General features: G+C 43.4%; 1 pseudogene; it reads right to left on the bottom strand.

Moving 5' to 3' along the window:
- Positions 1–501: 501 nt before the first annotated feature.
- Positions 502–17,639, bottom strand: LOC127225553 (transitional endoplasmic reticulum ATPase-like; annotated as a pseudogene).
- Positions 17,640–18,714: the final 1,075 nt, after the last annotated feature.

Genomic DNA, 18,714 nt, shown 5'->3' with positions numbered 1-18,714 from the left:
TATTTTTTGGGGGGGTTTAGAAACTGCTTATGATTAGTCTTCCAACAGTAACTCAAAAGCATGTAAAATAAAATCAGCCTACTTTCTATATAAACACCCAGCAAACAGGCCCCCATCCACCCAGAGTTGGCTAGGGTAAGGGAGGGCTTAGGCAATATTGAGAGTACTGATGGCACGCTGTGGTGATGGCGCAGGATAGTGCCTTGGTTCACACCCTGCCAGGGTGCCTGCACCACCCCACACTACAAATAGGAAATGGTGTAGGCCCAAGTGCCCACCCTTGCTGGCAATTCACTCTTCACCTCCCAAATGAAAATCACTTAGGTTTTATCGCTTTGTAATTTTTTGCAACAGAAAACCCCTGTCCAGAGTCTGATTGAGCTGAACTGTTCAGACTGAGGGAATTGAACAGCCGTGGGTACACCCCTGGTCCCATGGGCAAGCGCCCACCCCCTAGGGAATAAGGTCCAGCCAGGAGCTCGCTGCATGCTGGCACATCACTTAGCCATACAGGTCATCGCATTGTCTTCTGTGTACACACTGCCACCTGTGCCACCACCACGGCATGGGGGGCAGCTCCACCCTGGTTCCCTGAAGGGAATCTGCATATACAAGAAAAAAGCCAAAAGAAAGAGGATAGGATAGGGCTTTGCAAGGTTTTCAAGCAACTGTTGCTCTAGCCTCCTTATGACCCCAAATCACTCTGGCTACAAGTCCCCCAAGCACTTTAGGAACTGTCCATTGCCACCAACAACATTACCTGAAGCTGCCGAACCTCACTTTGCTGAAGTGTCTAAGAAGATTCTATACTTCCAATGTCATTATCACTGACAGAACGACGAAAGCGCATGGCTTCAAGTGGTCTCATGATTTCAGGCACTGATCATCCTCTTCTACTCTAAAGTTGATAGCACAGACGCCTTATTCTAGTTAGGGACCCAGCTTGCACTCATCCCCAACTCCTACCCTATTATTGTTGTAGTTTATTGACACAAAGACCCTTCAAAGGGTAAGGAAAGCCACTGCCATTTCTTATCCATTCATAAACCTCCCAACATTGGAACCACAGTAGAGACAGAATTATAAATTTCCAGTTTTTACGCTCTTATACATATACTTAATTTTTTCCATTTTAGAGTGTATGATTCCTTCTCACCAGGATGGAAAAGTCCAGACTTTTTAAGTTTAGAAAATCCTTCTAGAGGGTTGGAGCTATGCCTCAACAGTTAAAAGAGAATTAGCTGCTCTTCCAGAGGACCCAAGCTCAATTCCAGCACCCACGAGGCAGTTACAGAGAATCGGACACCCTCACACCGATATACATGCAGGCAAACACTAATGAATATTAAAAAAAAAAACAAAAATAAAAAAAAAATGTTCTATCATAATTTCCTTCCTCAAGGCATCAAATTTAAACTGGAGCACAGTAACCAACCCAAACTTTAACATAGGTTCACTTCCTTTTGAGATAAAAGTCTCATGTAGGCTCCTTACTTTCATCTTCCTGTATCCACCACTGAGAGCTGGAATAGACATGTACCACACCCAGCTTAGTTGTTCAGCATTCATTTTCTTAGATACCCTGCTTAATATATCATAGTCAAAGGACTTCTCCTAATACCTTCTACCAAACCTAGGCTATTAAGGATGGTCCCTAGAATGGCACATTTGAACAGAGTACTGACTCACCATAGCTGATGGATTTGTCTGCCTCTCTGGCTACGCCCAATCTCACTCTCAATAGATTCACGAATGGTCAGTTTATAAGCACGCTGGCAAAATTTCTGTCAGATCAGCCCAGAAAAGCCATTTGTCATCTTAGCTAGAACTCCAAATCCACATCCAAAGGGGAAGTAAAAGAGTTACTTAGCATTGTACCCTCCCTCCTATGGTAGACATAGATTCCTTGAGCTACCTCTGCCTCTGCCACTCCATTTTACTTGTATTTAAATTATACCAATATTCACAAATCTTTCATGTTTCCTTTAGAAAACCCACAAATCTCCAATGGTATCCTACCCAGGAGAGAAAAGTCCTCGTGGCTAACAACTTTGCAATCACCTTGGGTGTCTGGGACTGGCGAGGTTAGCTTTCAGGGATGGCGTACACGGGACTTCTCATCAGGAAGTGGGATATAGATAAGCTGATCAAGACGGGTCTTAGGATAGCAGGGTCAGTAATGTCAGGCCGGTTGGTAGCTCCAATGATAAACATATTCTTTTTTGTGGACATGCCATCCATTTCTGTCTGGGATCTGATTAATGACTCGGTCAGCAGCTCCACCACCATCTCCAATATTACCACCACGAGCCTGGGTACTGAATCTAACTCATCGAAGAAGAGTACACAGGGGGCAGCCTGCCGCCTGGGAGAGAGAAAGAGATCAACTCAAATATTAATATCTCAGACTTCAGAAGAGACAGCAGTAATCACCAAGGCCCCCACTGAGTGCTAGTAATAAATTTAATAGTCTTGACTTGGTAGAAATAGCCTCTATCCTACCTGTCTCCCAAATGCACAAACAGCCAGCCTTTGATAGCTCACCTTGTCAAAAATTTCCCCTGACATTGGCCCTTAGATTCCCAAACCACAAGGTGAGCAGTCGGGACCCTTAATGGAGATGAAGCTAGCCTGGGCATTCATTAGCAATGGCTTTGGGCCAGCAAGGTCTTCCCACAGCCAGGAGGGTCCATAGAAGAGAACACCTTGGAAGGGGTCATTCCAAATTTGAGGAATTTGTCTGGATGCTCCACAGGATACTAAAAGAAAAGCAAAGATCATTTACAGGGGCAACCTCAACATTTTAAATAAAAATCTATAATCAGAAGATATCATTTACTTAAGGCACATCCTAAGGTCTATGATGCTAGTTTTTTAAAGATAGGTTTACCACCTAAAACTGGGTAACAGTAGGCTTTTGAATTGTAGTCATAATTCTAAGTAAAATTTTGAGTCTGAGATCTAAAAGGCCAATTACTACATATTGAGGCAATGACCCACCACCCCAGAGCAAACTTGCCTACCTGAACCAGCTCCTGAAGCTCCTGCTTGACATCTTCCAAGCCTCCAATGTCCCTCCCCAGGCTCATTTGTGGCACCTCTACCAAAGCTCCAAGCAGCCGATGGGTTGCTTTACCAAGGCCCACTAACAAAGGGTGTTTGAAAAGGGGAATGAGATTGAGGTGGATGGATGCACAGACAAAATAACTATTTGTGTTTTAATTTGTGAATATGGTCCTTTACCCGGAAATCATCCATAGTAACTGCCAAGGAATTCATGACCTCAGCATCAATGGTCTCATCCTCAAGATCAACAAGGTCCATTTTTTCCGGGATGGCCTGGAAGAGCAGCCTCCTGAACACAGGGGGCCAAATCAGCACCTACATGGCCATGAGTCTCATTGGCTAGCCTGCAAAGAAAAGAAAGATCTACTGACCATCCTCAAGACCCCACTTCCTTAATATGTCAGGAACAGAATCCTCACTGCATCCCATATTCTATCTCTGATCCTCCTATTTCCTTTAAGAGATATACTACAGCACACCCCGACTGGCAGAGGTGTTAAATAACTCAAGCCTGATTTGGGAGCTGGAAATAAGGCTGTTCCAAAAAAGTAAGGAATTACTTAAACACAGCAACAACTAAGAAACATATTTTCTGCCCTAAAAATCAAAAGAGCCCATGCAGCTCTAAAACAAGTGAAAGTTAGATTCTGTTGGGATACCCACACGACCCCAAACTCAAAATCCTCCTGCCTCACCCTCCCCAAATTCTGGAATTCACAGAACTCTTATCTTAGGCATGCTTGTAGTCCTTGCAACTTCCTAAAAACAGAGCTATCCAAGGTTTTGCCAGCCATCACCCCTCCACCTGTTCCAAGTCCACATCGCCTGCCAGTTTTTAAGGTTCTTGGTGTGGATCTGAAGAATTTCAGCCGGGCCCTGTAGCATCAGGGATTCCAACACCCACCTCCTCGAAAGTTTTACCTGTACGTAAAACAGGAACAATTTCTGGGTCCATAGAGAAGTTACCCAGAACTCTTATTTAGAGTTATTATTAATGCCTCATAACCTGAAATTCTTCAGGTTTAGGCAAACGAAAATAGGTAGTTACTCTAGAGTAATAGTTTTCACCTGGGGTCAGCAACCCCTTTGGGGTCAAAGGGCCCTTTTCTAATGGGGTCCCATTACCAGACATTTACATTATGATTACTAACAGAGTGAAATACAGTTAGGAATTAGCAAAAGAATTCCATGGTTGGGGGGGGGAATCACCACAACATGAGGAACCAACCATATTAAAGGGTGGCAGCATTAGGAAGGTTGAGAACCACTGTTTTGGAGGGAATACAGAATGGAAAAAACCTTAGGGCCCTGACACAGCAAAGTACTTAAAAGAAATTGAAATATGAGCCAGGGTGATGGTGGCCCATGCCTTTAATAATCCCAACACAGAGATGGAAGAGGCAGGCAGGATTCTGAGTTCAAGGCTAGCTAATCCACAAAGTGAGTTCCAGCCACAGTTGTTACAGAGAAACTTTGTCACCCTGCTGCACCCCCAAGCAATGTAGATAACAGAGGTAAGACAAGGAAACCAAGCTAGCAGAACTATAATATACCATCGAGTAAGAATGAATAAGGTTGTTAATCCTAGCACTCAGGCAGGTGATCTGAGTTATAGATCAGCCCGATCTGCAGCGGGTTCCATGACAGGCAAGGGCTACAGAGGGTTTCCAGACAGAAACCCTCTCTTAAAAAAACCAACCAAACAAAAAGAAGTTGGAAAGAGTTTGAGGCTTTTACCAAATCGCTCGTGGGGCCGGGTCAATAAGCTATTGGGTCTTATTGGTTGCTGCCATAACTATCACATGTGCTCTCTGCTTAAGCCATCCATAAGGGTCAACAACTGAGACACAATACGACGCTCCACTTCCCCATGAGTCAGTGAAAACAGCATGTCTGGTTGTAGCTAGGCAGGACCCAAGTCCCCACCATCCCCTGGATTAAGTTCCTTTCTCTCTCTCTTTGGGTGTACTGGTATCAAGCTCATCATGAAGATGATAGCAGGAGCATTCTTTTTCAGCTTCCTCAAAGGGCTTGCTAAGGGGTTGTTCTCGGATTCACCAGCCAATTTGCTCATGATCTCAGGGACCTGAAAAGAAGAATAATGACAGGGCCAATGAGAGGCTTATCCAGTCAATGTATTTGTTACAAGAGCCTGATAACCAGAGGTTAATCTGGACCCGCATGGTGGAACTATACCCTCAAGTTGTCCTCTTGACCTCCATGTGGTACACGATCACACATACACACAAATTAATTTTCCCCTAGCCCCAATATAGGTTCTAAGTAAGAATGCAGTAATTTTTGTCTCTCAGAGCATTCTCCACCCATTATCAAGCCAGATACCAGACCAGAAAAAAGTCAATGGACTCTGCATACGCCCCATAGCGAGCTTAACTGTGAAGAGAGCAAAGACATTTACTAAAAGGCTTAATTATCACTGGATCCAAGATCTAATGATTAATCTGAAGATAGACAAATGATCTTTCAGCCCATATTCCCAAAGACTTTCAGATAAGAATATAGATTTTTATCCAGGTGGTAGTGGCACACACTCAACCCCGGCACTTGGGAGGCAGAGGCAGAGGCAGGTGGATTTGAGTTTCAGGACCACATAGAGAAACTCTGCCCAAAAACAAAACAGAAAGTTTTATCATTACACCCTGTTTCCCAATGTCTTTAGGTTAGCACAATCTTCTCAAGGAAAGAAAAGACAGAGAACAGAGGCAGAGGCCAGCAGTTTTCTGTGAGTTCAAGGGCCAACCCTGGGTCTACAAAGCAAATAGGGGTCACACAGTGAAACCAAGTTTCTACCCCCCAAAATATACTCATTCATCAGCTAAACACTGGAATCCAGATGCAGGAGGGAGGACAAGACCAGGGTTACAGAAACCCATAGACAGCTGACCTGAACAAGGGAGCCAATGAACCCCCAGACTGAGAGCTGGGAATCCAGCATTGGGCTGACTCAGAACCCCTGAAGATAGGGTCTCACTTAGAAGGCCTGGGTAGTCTTAGGGACCTCTGACAGTGGAACCAGGATTTATCCCGACACACAAAAGGACTTTGAAAGCACGCATTCCCAGGATGGATACTCCCAAACCTAGAGGCAGGAGGGAGGCCTCAGTCCTCACTCCAAATGACGGTGAGATTTTATTGACCCTCTTGGAGGGGATCACCCTCCTGTGGAGGGAGGGATGTGGAGAGTGGTCGGGGCCAAGGGAGGAGGGAGAGAAGGAGAGAGGGACAGGGAACGGGATAGATATGTAAAATAAGAAAACAAGAAAAGACAGAAAGACAAATATGGTGACAAACACTTGGTGAAATCAACACTGAGAGACAGAGGATCCCTGGGGCTGGGCTGGGTTAGTCAACCCAACACACTCAAGCAGTCCAGGCCATTAAGGCTTTTGAAAAAGTGGGCTGCAATCTGAAGAACATGAGCTTATCCTCTGGAATCCAACCCAACATATATGCATGCATACTCCTACACATGAATGAAAAACACACACACACACACACACACACACACACACACAACAAACTAAAAGCTGGGCTGACAGATGGCTTAGGCAGCTAAAAGCACTGGCTACTTTGCTGGAGGTCCCACTCAATCCCCGAACACCTATATGGTGATTCAGTCAGTTTTAACCCGAGTTCTAGGAGGACCTGATGTTCTCTTGACTCCTCAGGCACTGGCACACACATAGTATACAGATATAAAGGCAGACAAAATACAGAACAAACTTGTTAAAACAATTTTTAAAAAAAATATGTTGGAAGGTTGCGGGTGCTAAGTGGATACACCTGTGAGCTGCTCCAACTCATAAAGGGGCTTAGTCAGATACAGGATAGCTCAGTTTCTTACCATTTATCAGGAAAAAAGGTCTAGCTTTCATTTGCTACAGCTCGGGCAATCAGGGTTTTCCTGTCCTAGAGGTACATCATAGCAAGATTCCCCGAGGAGGCTGAGGACAAAGAAAGTGAGCTAAGGTCAGGAACTTACCCTCCCCTAACTCCATCCATCATAAACCAGCTTACTAGGGCTCTAATGAGGGTTAAGAACCATGGGGCTTAAGGCACTGGCTGCTCTTCCATAGGACTCATAGCTGTGACTGACAAACACCTATACCCCAGTTCCAGAACCTGATGCTTTCTTTGGCCTCTCCAACACTGAAAGCTCTATGCTGCACATAAATTAATAATAAAAAAACAAGCAAGCTTTTGAGACATAGTTTATAATCACAGCTGAGAAAAAAATAAGGTGGAAAGATACATGCTTTGAGGCCAGACCTAGCTAGCAATGGGAGACCAAACAAAACAAACAAACAAACAAACAAAAAAAAGCCAGGCCTGGGGGCACACATCTTTAATCCCAGCACTAAGGTAGAGAGCAGGGGGATCTTGAGTTCAAACTCGCTCACAGTGAGTTCCAAAATAGCCAGAGACTACTAAAAACTTTCAAGCCCCCAACCCCCAGCCCAAAACAAACAGCCAACAAAAACCACAAAGAATGAGTCCTTGGAAGTAAAACACTGAGTTTAGATAATCAGACACATTTCTAGTTACTGGTAGGAAAGTGATACCAGCAAGCTGGTAATATTTATAAATTCTAACTTACACAGTGAGTTTGAAAGTTAGCATGGCTGACAATTTGGCAAACCAGGTTATTTAATAAAGTGGTTCTGCTTTTCACTGTTAGTGGCTTTCAGAAATGCTTACAACCTTCTAGACAAAGGTTCTCAACTGTGGGTTAGGACTATCAGCAAACATGTATTTCTCAAATTTTCTCATTATTACTTCATAACTGTAATTTTGTTACTGAGGTATCTCAGTTCATAAGACCATCAGAAAATGTTTTCCAATGGTCAGCACTCACAGGTTGAGAACTGTTATTCTGATTTACTCAGGTTAAAATGTCTTGCGGGGGGGGGGAGATATCTCGAACCCACTTTCTGTAGACCAGGCTGGCCTGGAACTCTTAAGAAATTCATCTGCCTCTGTCTCCCAAGTGCTGGGATTACAGGCATACACCACCACCATCCAGCCTAAATATTTTTTTTTATAATTAATAATCAACTACAATTTTTCCAATTAATAATCAACTACAATTTCTTTCTCTTGAAATTGTCTGCAGCCTTATCCACAGAACACTGCTTTCAAGACAAAACCATTGGTATGCTTACTAGGCATAATAGTCATTTCATCTTTGGGCATTCCATTATATAGAAAGGTCAAAAAACTACTCTAGAAGATAGTTTTTAAATGTTTTAACCTAGGAACCAATAAACCAATAAAGTTTCTTCTTTATTGAGTACTAACTACAAAGATTGGCAACCCTACTATGAAGATTTAATATGACCCATAAAATAAGAACTGTTAGGTATATTTGTATATGTTTATGTACTGTATATATATATATGTATGTGACACACACACACACATGCTACCCATTTTAAATTGACAATGGGCTCCCATGAGATTTATAGCCTCTAAAAAAAATGAAGAATATTATTATTGCCTCCTAAACCATTTTCGGAATCAGTCACGACTAGACACCGGGGTATTATTATGCACCAACCTAGATCTAGATCCCCTATAGAGCTCATGGATGCTCACCTTCACACCAATTGCCTTAAAGAGTGCAGGATGTCTCAGTGGCAGTTCCACCATCTCCTTTATTTGAGCTAAAGGCTTCCTGCAGCCACCAATGTCATAGCCTACTTCACTAAAGATTCTTCCTCATCCTGAGAACAAAGAAAACAGGAATATCATTGTTAGCAAAAATACAATTTCTAAATCCTCCCACTATTTAGTATAGGGAAAATATGTATGTGATTTATTCTCTTCCACAGGATTCATCTTAAACCAGGTATGACACATGTCTGTAGATTCAGTTCTTGAAAGGAAGAGACAAAGACCAAACTGAGGCCAGCTCAGGCTACAAAGTGAGTTCAAGACAGCCCATATAGCAATACCCCAGTGTGTGCGTGAGTATATGTGTGGGTGTGTGGGGGGGGGTGGAGGAATGTCACAAAAACAAAAAAAAAACCACCCAAACCCCTGTCCCTAATCTGCTTGATAAGAGATCCTAAAAAGACTAAAGCTGACCTATAGATTGGGCCCAATTTGAATGTCATGGTGGTTTATGTGGCACCACCCTGAGGAGCTACAGACAGTTAATAGTGGCAGACAGAACCATATTCCCTTAGTAGGTATAGTCACTGGTAAGTTTTGTAGCTGTTCATTAACTCTCCCCCCTACCATTGATAAACTTTAACAAATTTAGTGGGGCCACCAAAGAAAAAAGAAAAACAGACACCTAAGATTTTGAAAGAAAAAAGGATCAGTGGAATGGGGCACATGCCTTTACTCATCTCTCAGCTTGGGATGCAGAGGCAAGTTATCTTTGAATTCCACGTCAGCCTAGCAAAATAGTGAGATCTGTCTAAAAGCAAACAAACTGACAGTGGTAGAGCACACTTTAATACCAGCACTAGGAGGCAGACCTAGTCAGTAAAGTGTTGTCAGAAAAGCCAGGACTGTTAGATAGAAAATACAAAAACCAAAACAAACAAACAAGGGGGGAGTGTAGCAAAGAGGGATGATATGATCAGCATGGCCATGTGGGTGGTCGGAATTGAATGTAGTACCTCTAGAAGAGCAACCTTCACTCTTCATCGCTTTCATCTCCGCCTATTTATATTTTTTGAGATAGGATCTCACTTGACAGACCATTTATGCTGGAACTACTAGCAATCCTCCCATTTCCACCTCAGAAAATGAGGATTGTTGGCATGTACACTAATGCTATCCCTTAGACTTTATCTCAAAATCCATGGCACTGGTTCTTTCAATAAATTCTCTTAGGTGGTGTTCCACTTCCATAAGGCCACCCAATCTACAAAAGCATCCAGCTTAACAACCAACTCCAATGCCACTTGGAGTGGTTTAAAAAAAAAAAAAAAAAAAAAAGGAAAATAAAAAGGGAGATATTTATTTTAGTGGCAGAGTACCTGCCAGTAGTGATAGATCTGCCTCACATTTGTAGCAGTGACCATGCTTTTTGGTATGGTCACAGGCGTGGGACAATGGGATGGGGGGAGAGCTTAGAGCTGGAGCCCTTTCTGGTTAAGGAGAGCATAGGAGTAGAAGGTCTGTCTCCTCAGGAGCAGGGAATACCACTGCACTTATTAACCGCTTTCAGGTAGTTATTTACTAATAAGCTCCACTTCACTTACTGGTTGGTAAATCCATATATCCATGACTTTACTTTGCCCTCACATACACAAGACCCATGATCCAATTCCCCAGCAACCACAAAACAAAAAACTAGGAACTGTGATCAGGGTAACTCACCCCCTTAATTGGCTCTCCCACAGTGGATCACTGTGTCTGGAGCAAAGAATACAGTAAGGGCTGGGATCTGTCTCAGCCTACTTTGAACTCCACAGCACGATCCCACCCCCGGACAAGGGAAAAAATATCTCCTACAATACAAAGTAATACAAGTGAAATTAGAGGTGTTAGTACAAGACCAAGAGAAAATTACCAGACCCCATGATCTAAAATACAAAGCTCATTCGTAGGTATTACTTATATTTCTCCTTCCCTATAATAGGCGAATAGTAAAAACTTTAATCTGTATTACATTCCTCTGCTACTCAAGGTTAGTATACAGACATAGTATGGCAAAAGCTCTTTAATTGTTAAAGTATAGACAGCCTAAGCTTTCACAAACCAACAGTGGTAGAGCTGTACACTTTCAACTGACAGCCAGCAAAAACAGATCATCCTTCAGAGATATATGACAACTACTTAATATCCTGGATACAGGAGTAAGAAGATATACAAATTAAGTACCTGTGCAGGATACATATATCCACATAAAATAACATGGATTTTTTTTCCCAAATTTTATCTTAAGTAACAACCAGTCTTAAACCCAGTTTCTCTCACCTTGCGGATGGGGCGATAGTCCAGGAAATAAGGCTTAAGGTATACCTCAAAAAGATTGCTAGTGATGCCTTCCACCGTGTCATCAATGGGTAGCACGTGATACGCTTACAGTACGACATCAGGGCATGGCTGGATGCTGAGGATGACAAGCAGACTCACATTACCAACCACACTGCAGCCCCAAGCACTGGGTGTCCGAAAGGGCCTGGGACAGACAGCTGATGGCAAGCGAAAGAGAAAATGCAGGGATGGCCTTAGGTGAAGAGAAGAAGGAAAGCAAGGTGGGAGAGGAAGCAAAGGAACAGCCAAGCAGAACTAAGACAAGGTCACATCCACAATGAGGAAACAGAAGCCACTCACCACTAAGGTAAAATTAAGGACATCTGGAAGCCCCACATACACACAGCTCTACCACTAAGCCTCTAATATGGAGTACCAAGGAGGATTCTGGTCTAATTAATACTGACCATCTCCTATCTCTCCCATGCTGAGATTACTAATGGGAATAGGTATGTACTCATCAGTGTCTGGCCTCTAGCTAATATCGATATCCCACTTTACAAGGGGAAGAGGGAAAGGCAAGGTTTTGAAAGTTATACTTTATTGTCAGTGAAAGAATAATCTCAATTACAAGATCAAAACACCTTGAGAAAGTTGACTAAGCAGTCTCAAAAAAGTACTTAAATAGACTTCAGAAACTTGATTGGTCCTAGCCAGGTAACTGGAGACTGTGGAAGCCTTGTGCCTACCTGTGTAGAACAACCAGAATCAGTCATACTAGAGCAATCCTAGGTCTAGCTCTCCCAGATATATGCTTTTCTTCCCCAGGTTGACTTTTTTTTTTTTTTTTTTTTTTTTTTTTTTTTTTTTTGCTTTCCTTTTTGGAGACAGGGTCTCACTATATAGACCATGCTAGCCTGAATTCATAGACCCACCTGTCTCCCAAGGGCTGGAGTTAAAGGCATACACCACCAAGCCTAGCCTAGGTTTACTTTTTTTCTTTTTTAAAGTACTGTTACAAGACCCCTTCCACTTATTTCAAAATAGACCTATCACAAGCCATTAATCAGTGACAGCAGTAGGGTAGCTTACTAGATAAACATCTTCATACAGTGTCTCCAATCCAGGTATAAGTAGAGGGAATCATACCTCCCCGGTAGAGGGGGAACAGAAGCATCAAGAAAGCCATGGAATGACGATTTGTCCTAAGGACCATGTAGGGGGGGGATTTTGAAGTCTAGAAAAGCCATAACCTAGAGAGACAACCTTTGGAAATGTGAGTCTTCCCATGACCAGGTAGATTCCTAGCAAAGAGCTACCAAGGACTCCATCCTGGTTGTGATGGAGTGGGGGGAATTGTGTTTACAATGCAGGCTTAGTATCTGGCCTCCCATTCCCTAAAAGGTCAAGAATCCATTCCCCAACCCCCCACACACACACCTGATGACATCCCCAAGCGGACACGGAGGTTAGTTCCAACAACTCTTATTCATCCGAATCTTCCATCAGAACATGTATCATCAGAAAGTACAAACACAGCTTCCCGTCTCTTCCTTTTCTTTTAGCAACACTGTGTCACCCTCGGAACAACTGCAGTTCATCCATCTTGGGGCTAAGAAAAAATCATGATTAAAAGACTGGGTCACTGACCTTTTGGTAGGCAAAAGCTAGAATTCCCTATATCCCCACTTATCTGTCACTGCAAGAAAAATGACAAAAGAAGCTGAGGAAATTTATCTACTTTTAAGTGTAGTAAAGACTGTACTGTACACCTTACTTACCTGGGACAAGGATACCACGCTGTTATCTTCATTGATAGTTTCATCAACAATTAACCGATAGGGATGGTTCTTTTGTTTAAGAATGGCTATTGACAAATCATCATCTCCTTTTGGAACTAGAGAAAAAATGAAGTTGGGTCAACAGACACTTAGTGCACCAACTTAAGATTCACTTAGGCAAAAAAGATTGGATAGATGAAGCTTAAAAGCTAATAAAGAAATCCAGTTAAGCTACAAGGAACATAGTCAGCATTTATCTCATTCCCATTCCAGTATTTTAGTATTTTGAATGCTGTTGTTCCATTCCGCTAGGCCCTAAGGGATCCTATCCCAAAGTTGGAAACTGGCCAAAGAATATTAAAAGACATAACAGAAGTAAATGCTCAGCAGCAATCAGAGAAAAATTAGTTAGACTTTAGGCTATATAGAACAGGCTTTACAGCCAAAACCTATTATTAGGTATAAATTCCAACTCTGGCAATGCTAGTTGTGATTACAATCAAGTTAGTTAACCTCCTGGATTCAAAAATGAAGACTACAACCTACTACCCCAAGGTTCATTCTTTTAAGTGAGATTAAAAAACATAAATGTTTCATAATGCCTGGCACATGGTCACCATGATTAACTGCAGAGTTTGAAAGAGTTCTCTTACTGCTATCTCCTAAAGGAATGAAGCTAAGTAGAGAAGATTTTTAAAGCATATTCCACCACCATCAAGCCTAGTACAACAAACACAACTTTTAGCACTACCCTCCTCAAAAATAAAACCTGATGAACCTAAGAACATTTCCTAGTACCATAGGAACACTAGGCAAAACCTATTGCAAAAAGTAGAACAGGACAAAAAATATATCTAGAACCTCTAGCAAGGGGGATCCAACTCTAAAGGAGTTTCCTGGCATTTCTGTAAAAGCACATGACTTTTATAATCCAAAAACAAAAATCAAGAAATTTTGAAAGAAGGAAAATTCAAATCCTCACTTAAATTAAGAAACTAAATTCAGCCAGGCGTTGGTGTCAAATGCCTTTAATCCTGCAGCATCGGGAGGAGTGGAGGCAGAATCTTGGAATTTGAGGCCAGCCTGGTAAACAGCTAGTTCCGAAGTTCCAGGGCAGGCCCCAAAGTAATATAGAGAAAGCCTGTCTCGAAAAAACGAAATGAAAACAAAACAAATGAAAATAACAACAACAAACCACCTAAATTCCTGCTGGGGGTAGCACTCAAGGGAGGGACACCTCTGAGTTCAAGGCCAGTCATCTACAGAGTGAGTTCCAGGACAGAAAGACCCCGTCTTGAAGAGGGGTGTGAGGTGGGGGAGGAAACCAAGTTCCTTTTAAAGCTTACTACCTGGTATTAATTATACATGATGAGTTTTATTGTCATTTTCTATGAGCTTATGTATTTTTATATCAGCCCCTCACTAGTCTCTTTTTGTCCCTCTCCCACTGATCCCCTTCTTCATTATTGCTAATTTTTTCATGATTCTGTTTTGCATACATGATATAATTAGTTTACCTAAGAGTTTAAATGATGTGGGTGGGTTTATTTACAGGAGCAACCTCACCAGTAGCTATACTACTTTAGGGAAATGTTCCTGTCCCTTACCCATGCAAACCATTAGCTGCCAGTAACTGCTGAAGGACTAGTGTGATCCTAGGGCCCCTCCCTAGCAACTGATTTTCTATTAATTTCCCAGATGCTAGGCATTATTCCCTGGACAGTGATACTAATTCCTTTCTTTCTACATTTATGTTTATCTGCCTGACTGTATATATGTTATGATAGTTGCTTTGCCTTCCTACCATGTGTGTTCAATGGATTGAACTTAGGCTGTTGGTTTAGTAGTATGTGCTTTACCACTAGTTATTACACTGGTACTAAATGCCACATAACTGTTCATTTTAACCTTACTTAATGGACTCAGTGGACTTCCCTTTTGAAATTTATCTCTTGGCCAGGAAGAGTTACACAGTTTCTTTAATAGATATCCATGATTTGATGCCTAATTTTGATACAGAGTTCCAGACCAGGGCTATATAGTGAAATATTATTCTTTAAACCAAAACACTTTTCTTCCAAGGTTTGAGAAACATGAGTATTAGCCCTCCCACCCAAAGAAGAGGTCAACAATGAAAAAAGTAAATGAAGGTGAGAAACAACCATTTCTGCAACAAAAAACAAAGGTAGGTAAGCACTCCATGCCTGTACCCTGAGTAATTGCGGAGACTCTAGACCAGCCTAGCAGCATAGCAAGATTTTTAATAACAGTAGTAATCATAAATGAGCATCTACAAAGCATCACATTGTTCTAGAAACTGAGATGAGACAGCAATCTAACAAAAAAGCACTGTCAATGGAAATAGCTAACCTTCACTATAGACTATTTTTGTTGGCTTTTTGTTATTTAATAAAGGGTCTTGTTATACATAGCCCTGTCTAGCTATAAACTAAGCTGACCTTCAACTTGCAGTGATCCTGTCTTTGCCTCTTGAATGGAAGCAGGCATATGCATCACCACACTCAGCTATGTTACATCTTTAATATGGATAAACTAGTTTCCTAGAGTAGTTTCCTTAACCAACTTGCCTCCTCAACTCAAAGGGTATGCCACTTTGGCCACAATGCTGCTGAGGTTCCTCAAAATAAAAGGGGGAATCCAATATATCTATCAAATGCCCCCCCCAGAGGCTGTTCATCTTATTTTATTTACAAGACTGAATTGATGATAATACTTCGTGCTATCATTTTGTTTTAATTCAAAACTGCATTTTAGAAGTGGGGTATGGTGGGAACACCCTTAATCCCAACACTTAGCATTGGCCAGCCTAGTCTCCAAAGCACCAGGACAGGCCAGGATGTCATAGCAGAGACCCTATCTGGACCTGTAGGAAAAAAAGAAAGAAAAGAGAGAAAGGAAGGAAAAGAAAGGAAAGGAAAAAAAAAAAGAAGAAAGATATAAAACCTGCATTTCCATGACATGAGTCCAGACCACGGCTCTAGAGATGAGTGGTATAGCTCTTAGACTTGTACTTCAACTACCCATGGAGATTAGAGCTGGTAACCTCTAACAAAGCTGAGAGCAAATGCAGTTCTAAAATGTTATTCTCCCATCGCGGTGTGTGATGATTCAGGTCCTTTCCAGAACATAAAGACTACACAAGGGAACTTAAGAAGTCTAGGGAAGAACCTAAAGGTAGAAAGCACCTATGATGCCAGTGGGGAGCATGCCTTCCATAAATCCCATTACTTGGGGATAGGGGACAGAAAGACCAGGAATTCAAAAAAACAGCCTTGACTGCATGGTGTGTTTTGAGGCAAACTGTGGCCCACAATAGGCAATGGTGGAGCATGGACAGTAATCCCAGCACTTGGGAGGCAGATGCAGGTGGATCTCGAGCTCGAAGCCAGCCCGGAGCTACAGAGTGAGTCTAAGAACCACCAGGGATACACGAGAAACCCTGTCTCTAAAAAAACAAACAGCATTTTTAATTAAGAAAATAAAACAAAGGGGTAAAATATCACAAAATATTTTAAAAGTATATTTTATTGTTTTTTTTTTTTTTTTTGAGGTAAGGTCAGTAGTTTAGGTAATCCAAGGCTTGCCTAGAACTTTCAGCCTTCAAGTGCTGGGATTAAAGGTATGCACCACCCCACCCACCCTGGTTATTGGAACATTAGTCCTTTTAACTAAGTAAATGAGTGAATACCTCATCTCAAGGAAAAGAAACGGAAAACACCCAGCTGCCTCAAAAAAAAAAAAAAAAGAAAGAAAAGAAAGAAATCGAGATTTGTATAAAATAGTTTTGGGCTTGCTGGTTTGTTTTCGATAGGAAGCTCTAGTTTCTAAACTGAACAGGACCTAGTGACCAGGTTTCATTTGATGCTTCCTAAAAGATCAAGTTGGGGCTCTAAAATCCTAAGGCCTAGACACCCTGATCGTAGCCGCTTAGGGTTGTAGGGGGGTGGGTGTGTGTGTGTGTGTGTGTGTGTGTGTGTGTGTGTGTGTGTGTGTGTGTGTGTGTGTAAGGGTATTTAAGAGTTAAGCTAACTCTAATCCGCAGTCTCTGAAAACCAAAATACAGAAAGCAAAACAAACTCAGATTCTAAATTTTACACCTTAAAAATAGAAAAATACCTTTCCAGCCACCTCAAACACTCCAAAATAATAATAAAAATAATAGGTAAGCTTCCTGGTGGCTTACAACAGGCCTAACATGGTGAAAACACATTGAGAAAAGTTAACACCTCCACAGGCCCTCGTCACCTAGGGTAAAAAGACGCCAACCCTCGGGCAAGGCCCACCCCTCCACCAAGGCCGACCGCTTCCCCAGGTTGCTCGGCCCGGCCTCTAGAGGCTCAGGGCTCCCTAAGGCCTTCTACGTGGCCCAAAGTCCACGCCCACTGGGCCCAGCCTGGGCCCTCCGGTTGCAGTGCTTTCTCGCGGCTTAGGCTTCATGCGGTCAGGTGAGTGGGCGAAGGGGCTTCCTAGCTCCAAAGGCTCTGGCGCCGGTAGGGGGACCTAAGGCTTCAGCAGGCTGGGGCTGCGTGCCGAGGGAGGTGCAGCTGCGCCGGCCGAGGCCTGCATGACACAGCACCCCATCTTGCCCAGGTCAGACCCGGGGCCCAGCGCGGCCTGACCTAGGCGTGCGGGTGCACAGTCCGCCCGAGGCCCCACCGCCCCTTCTCCTCCTTCCGTCCCTCTCCTCCCGGCCTAGCCTCTCAGGACGCGGCCCGACCGGGCCTGGCCTTCCAGCGCGGTGAGTCCCCACGGCGTGCGCTTCCGCAGCCGGAGAGGCGTGCGCGCGCATACACCCTACTCGGCTCCAGAGGCCATGGCGCGCGCCTGTCCTGGTCGGCGGCTGTGGCGGCCTGAGGGTAACGGCTGGCGAGAATGACAGGAGACCGGCGAGGCCCGGCTTGGCTCACTTAGGTGGTGGATCAAAGTGGTGACAAACCCTCAGGCAGCTTCCCTCTCGCTTCCTCCCAGCGGGCACCGGGGCGGCAGACGGGCGGGAGAGCAGCTCCCGATCCGCGAGGGGGCAGCGGCAGCGACCAATCAAACGACGGCTGCAAACGCTTCACTGAGACTGAGCCGAGAAGAGCCAAATCATCGGAAGTTGAAAGTTGCTCCTCATCCCAGCCAATCAGCGCCTGCCTTGGGACTCTGGCCCGCCTCTCCGGCCTCAGCAAACCCGCGGTCCACGACAGAAAATTGTCTGTGGCCCGGCCCCGCCTCGCGCTGCAACACGCCTAGTAACGCCACGTCAATTGGCTGCAGCACTACGCTTCCTTGACGGATTGGGATTCTTGACCAATCAGCAAAAGTAAAGGCTGATTGTTCGGTGCAAAAGCAGGACTAATCCTCCGAGGAGGCTCCTCTCCTACTGGCCCTGGTGCCATTGGCCTTTAGTTTATAAGCTGCTGAAGAACCTAACATAATGGCTTGAACCTTATAGTTAGTCCGCTTGTAAGGGCAAACTCACATAGTTCATTTCTCGCCAATCCTGGGGATCTGTAACTCCACCACAATAACCCTTCGTACTCCTTAAAACATGGGCTCCAATGAAGGGCGCAGTGTATGTGGCCAGGGTCTGCAACCCCAGTGCCAGAAGCAGAGGCAGGAGGATTATTAGGTTGAGATCAACTGTGATTCATAGGACCTTTTCTGAAAAACAAAACCGGTTGGGCATAATGGCGCAAATCTATAATTTATGTCAAAACAGTATCTCAAAATAAATTTTAAAAAGCAGCAGGCACATGCTTTTAATTTCAACACTTAGAAGGCAGAGAAGGCTGGATCTCTGAAACTTTAAATCAGGCCGCTGTTCTCAAAAGCTGCTATATGCCAGCCAGGGCTACATAGTAGGACCGCTCAAAACCAAGTAAATAAAATTTAAAAAAAAAAAAAA

Source organism: Phodopus roborovskii, unplaced genomic scaffold (assembly GCF_943737965.1).
Source record: "Phodopus roborovskii unplaced genomic scaffold, PHOROB, whole genome shotgun sequence".
In the NCBI taxonomy this organism is placed as follows: domain Eukaryota; kingdom Metazoa; phylum Chordata; class Mammalia; order Rodentia; family Cricetidae; genus Phodopus; species Phodopus roborovskii.
Note: the sequence above shows the minus strand (reverse complement) of the source record. Positions and strands in the feature narration are given on the sequence as shown.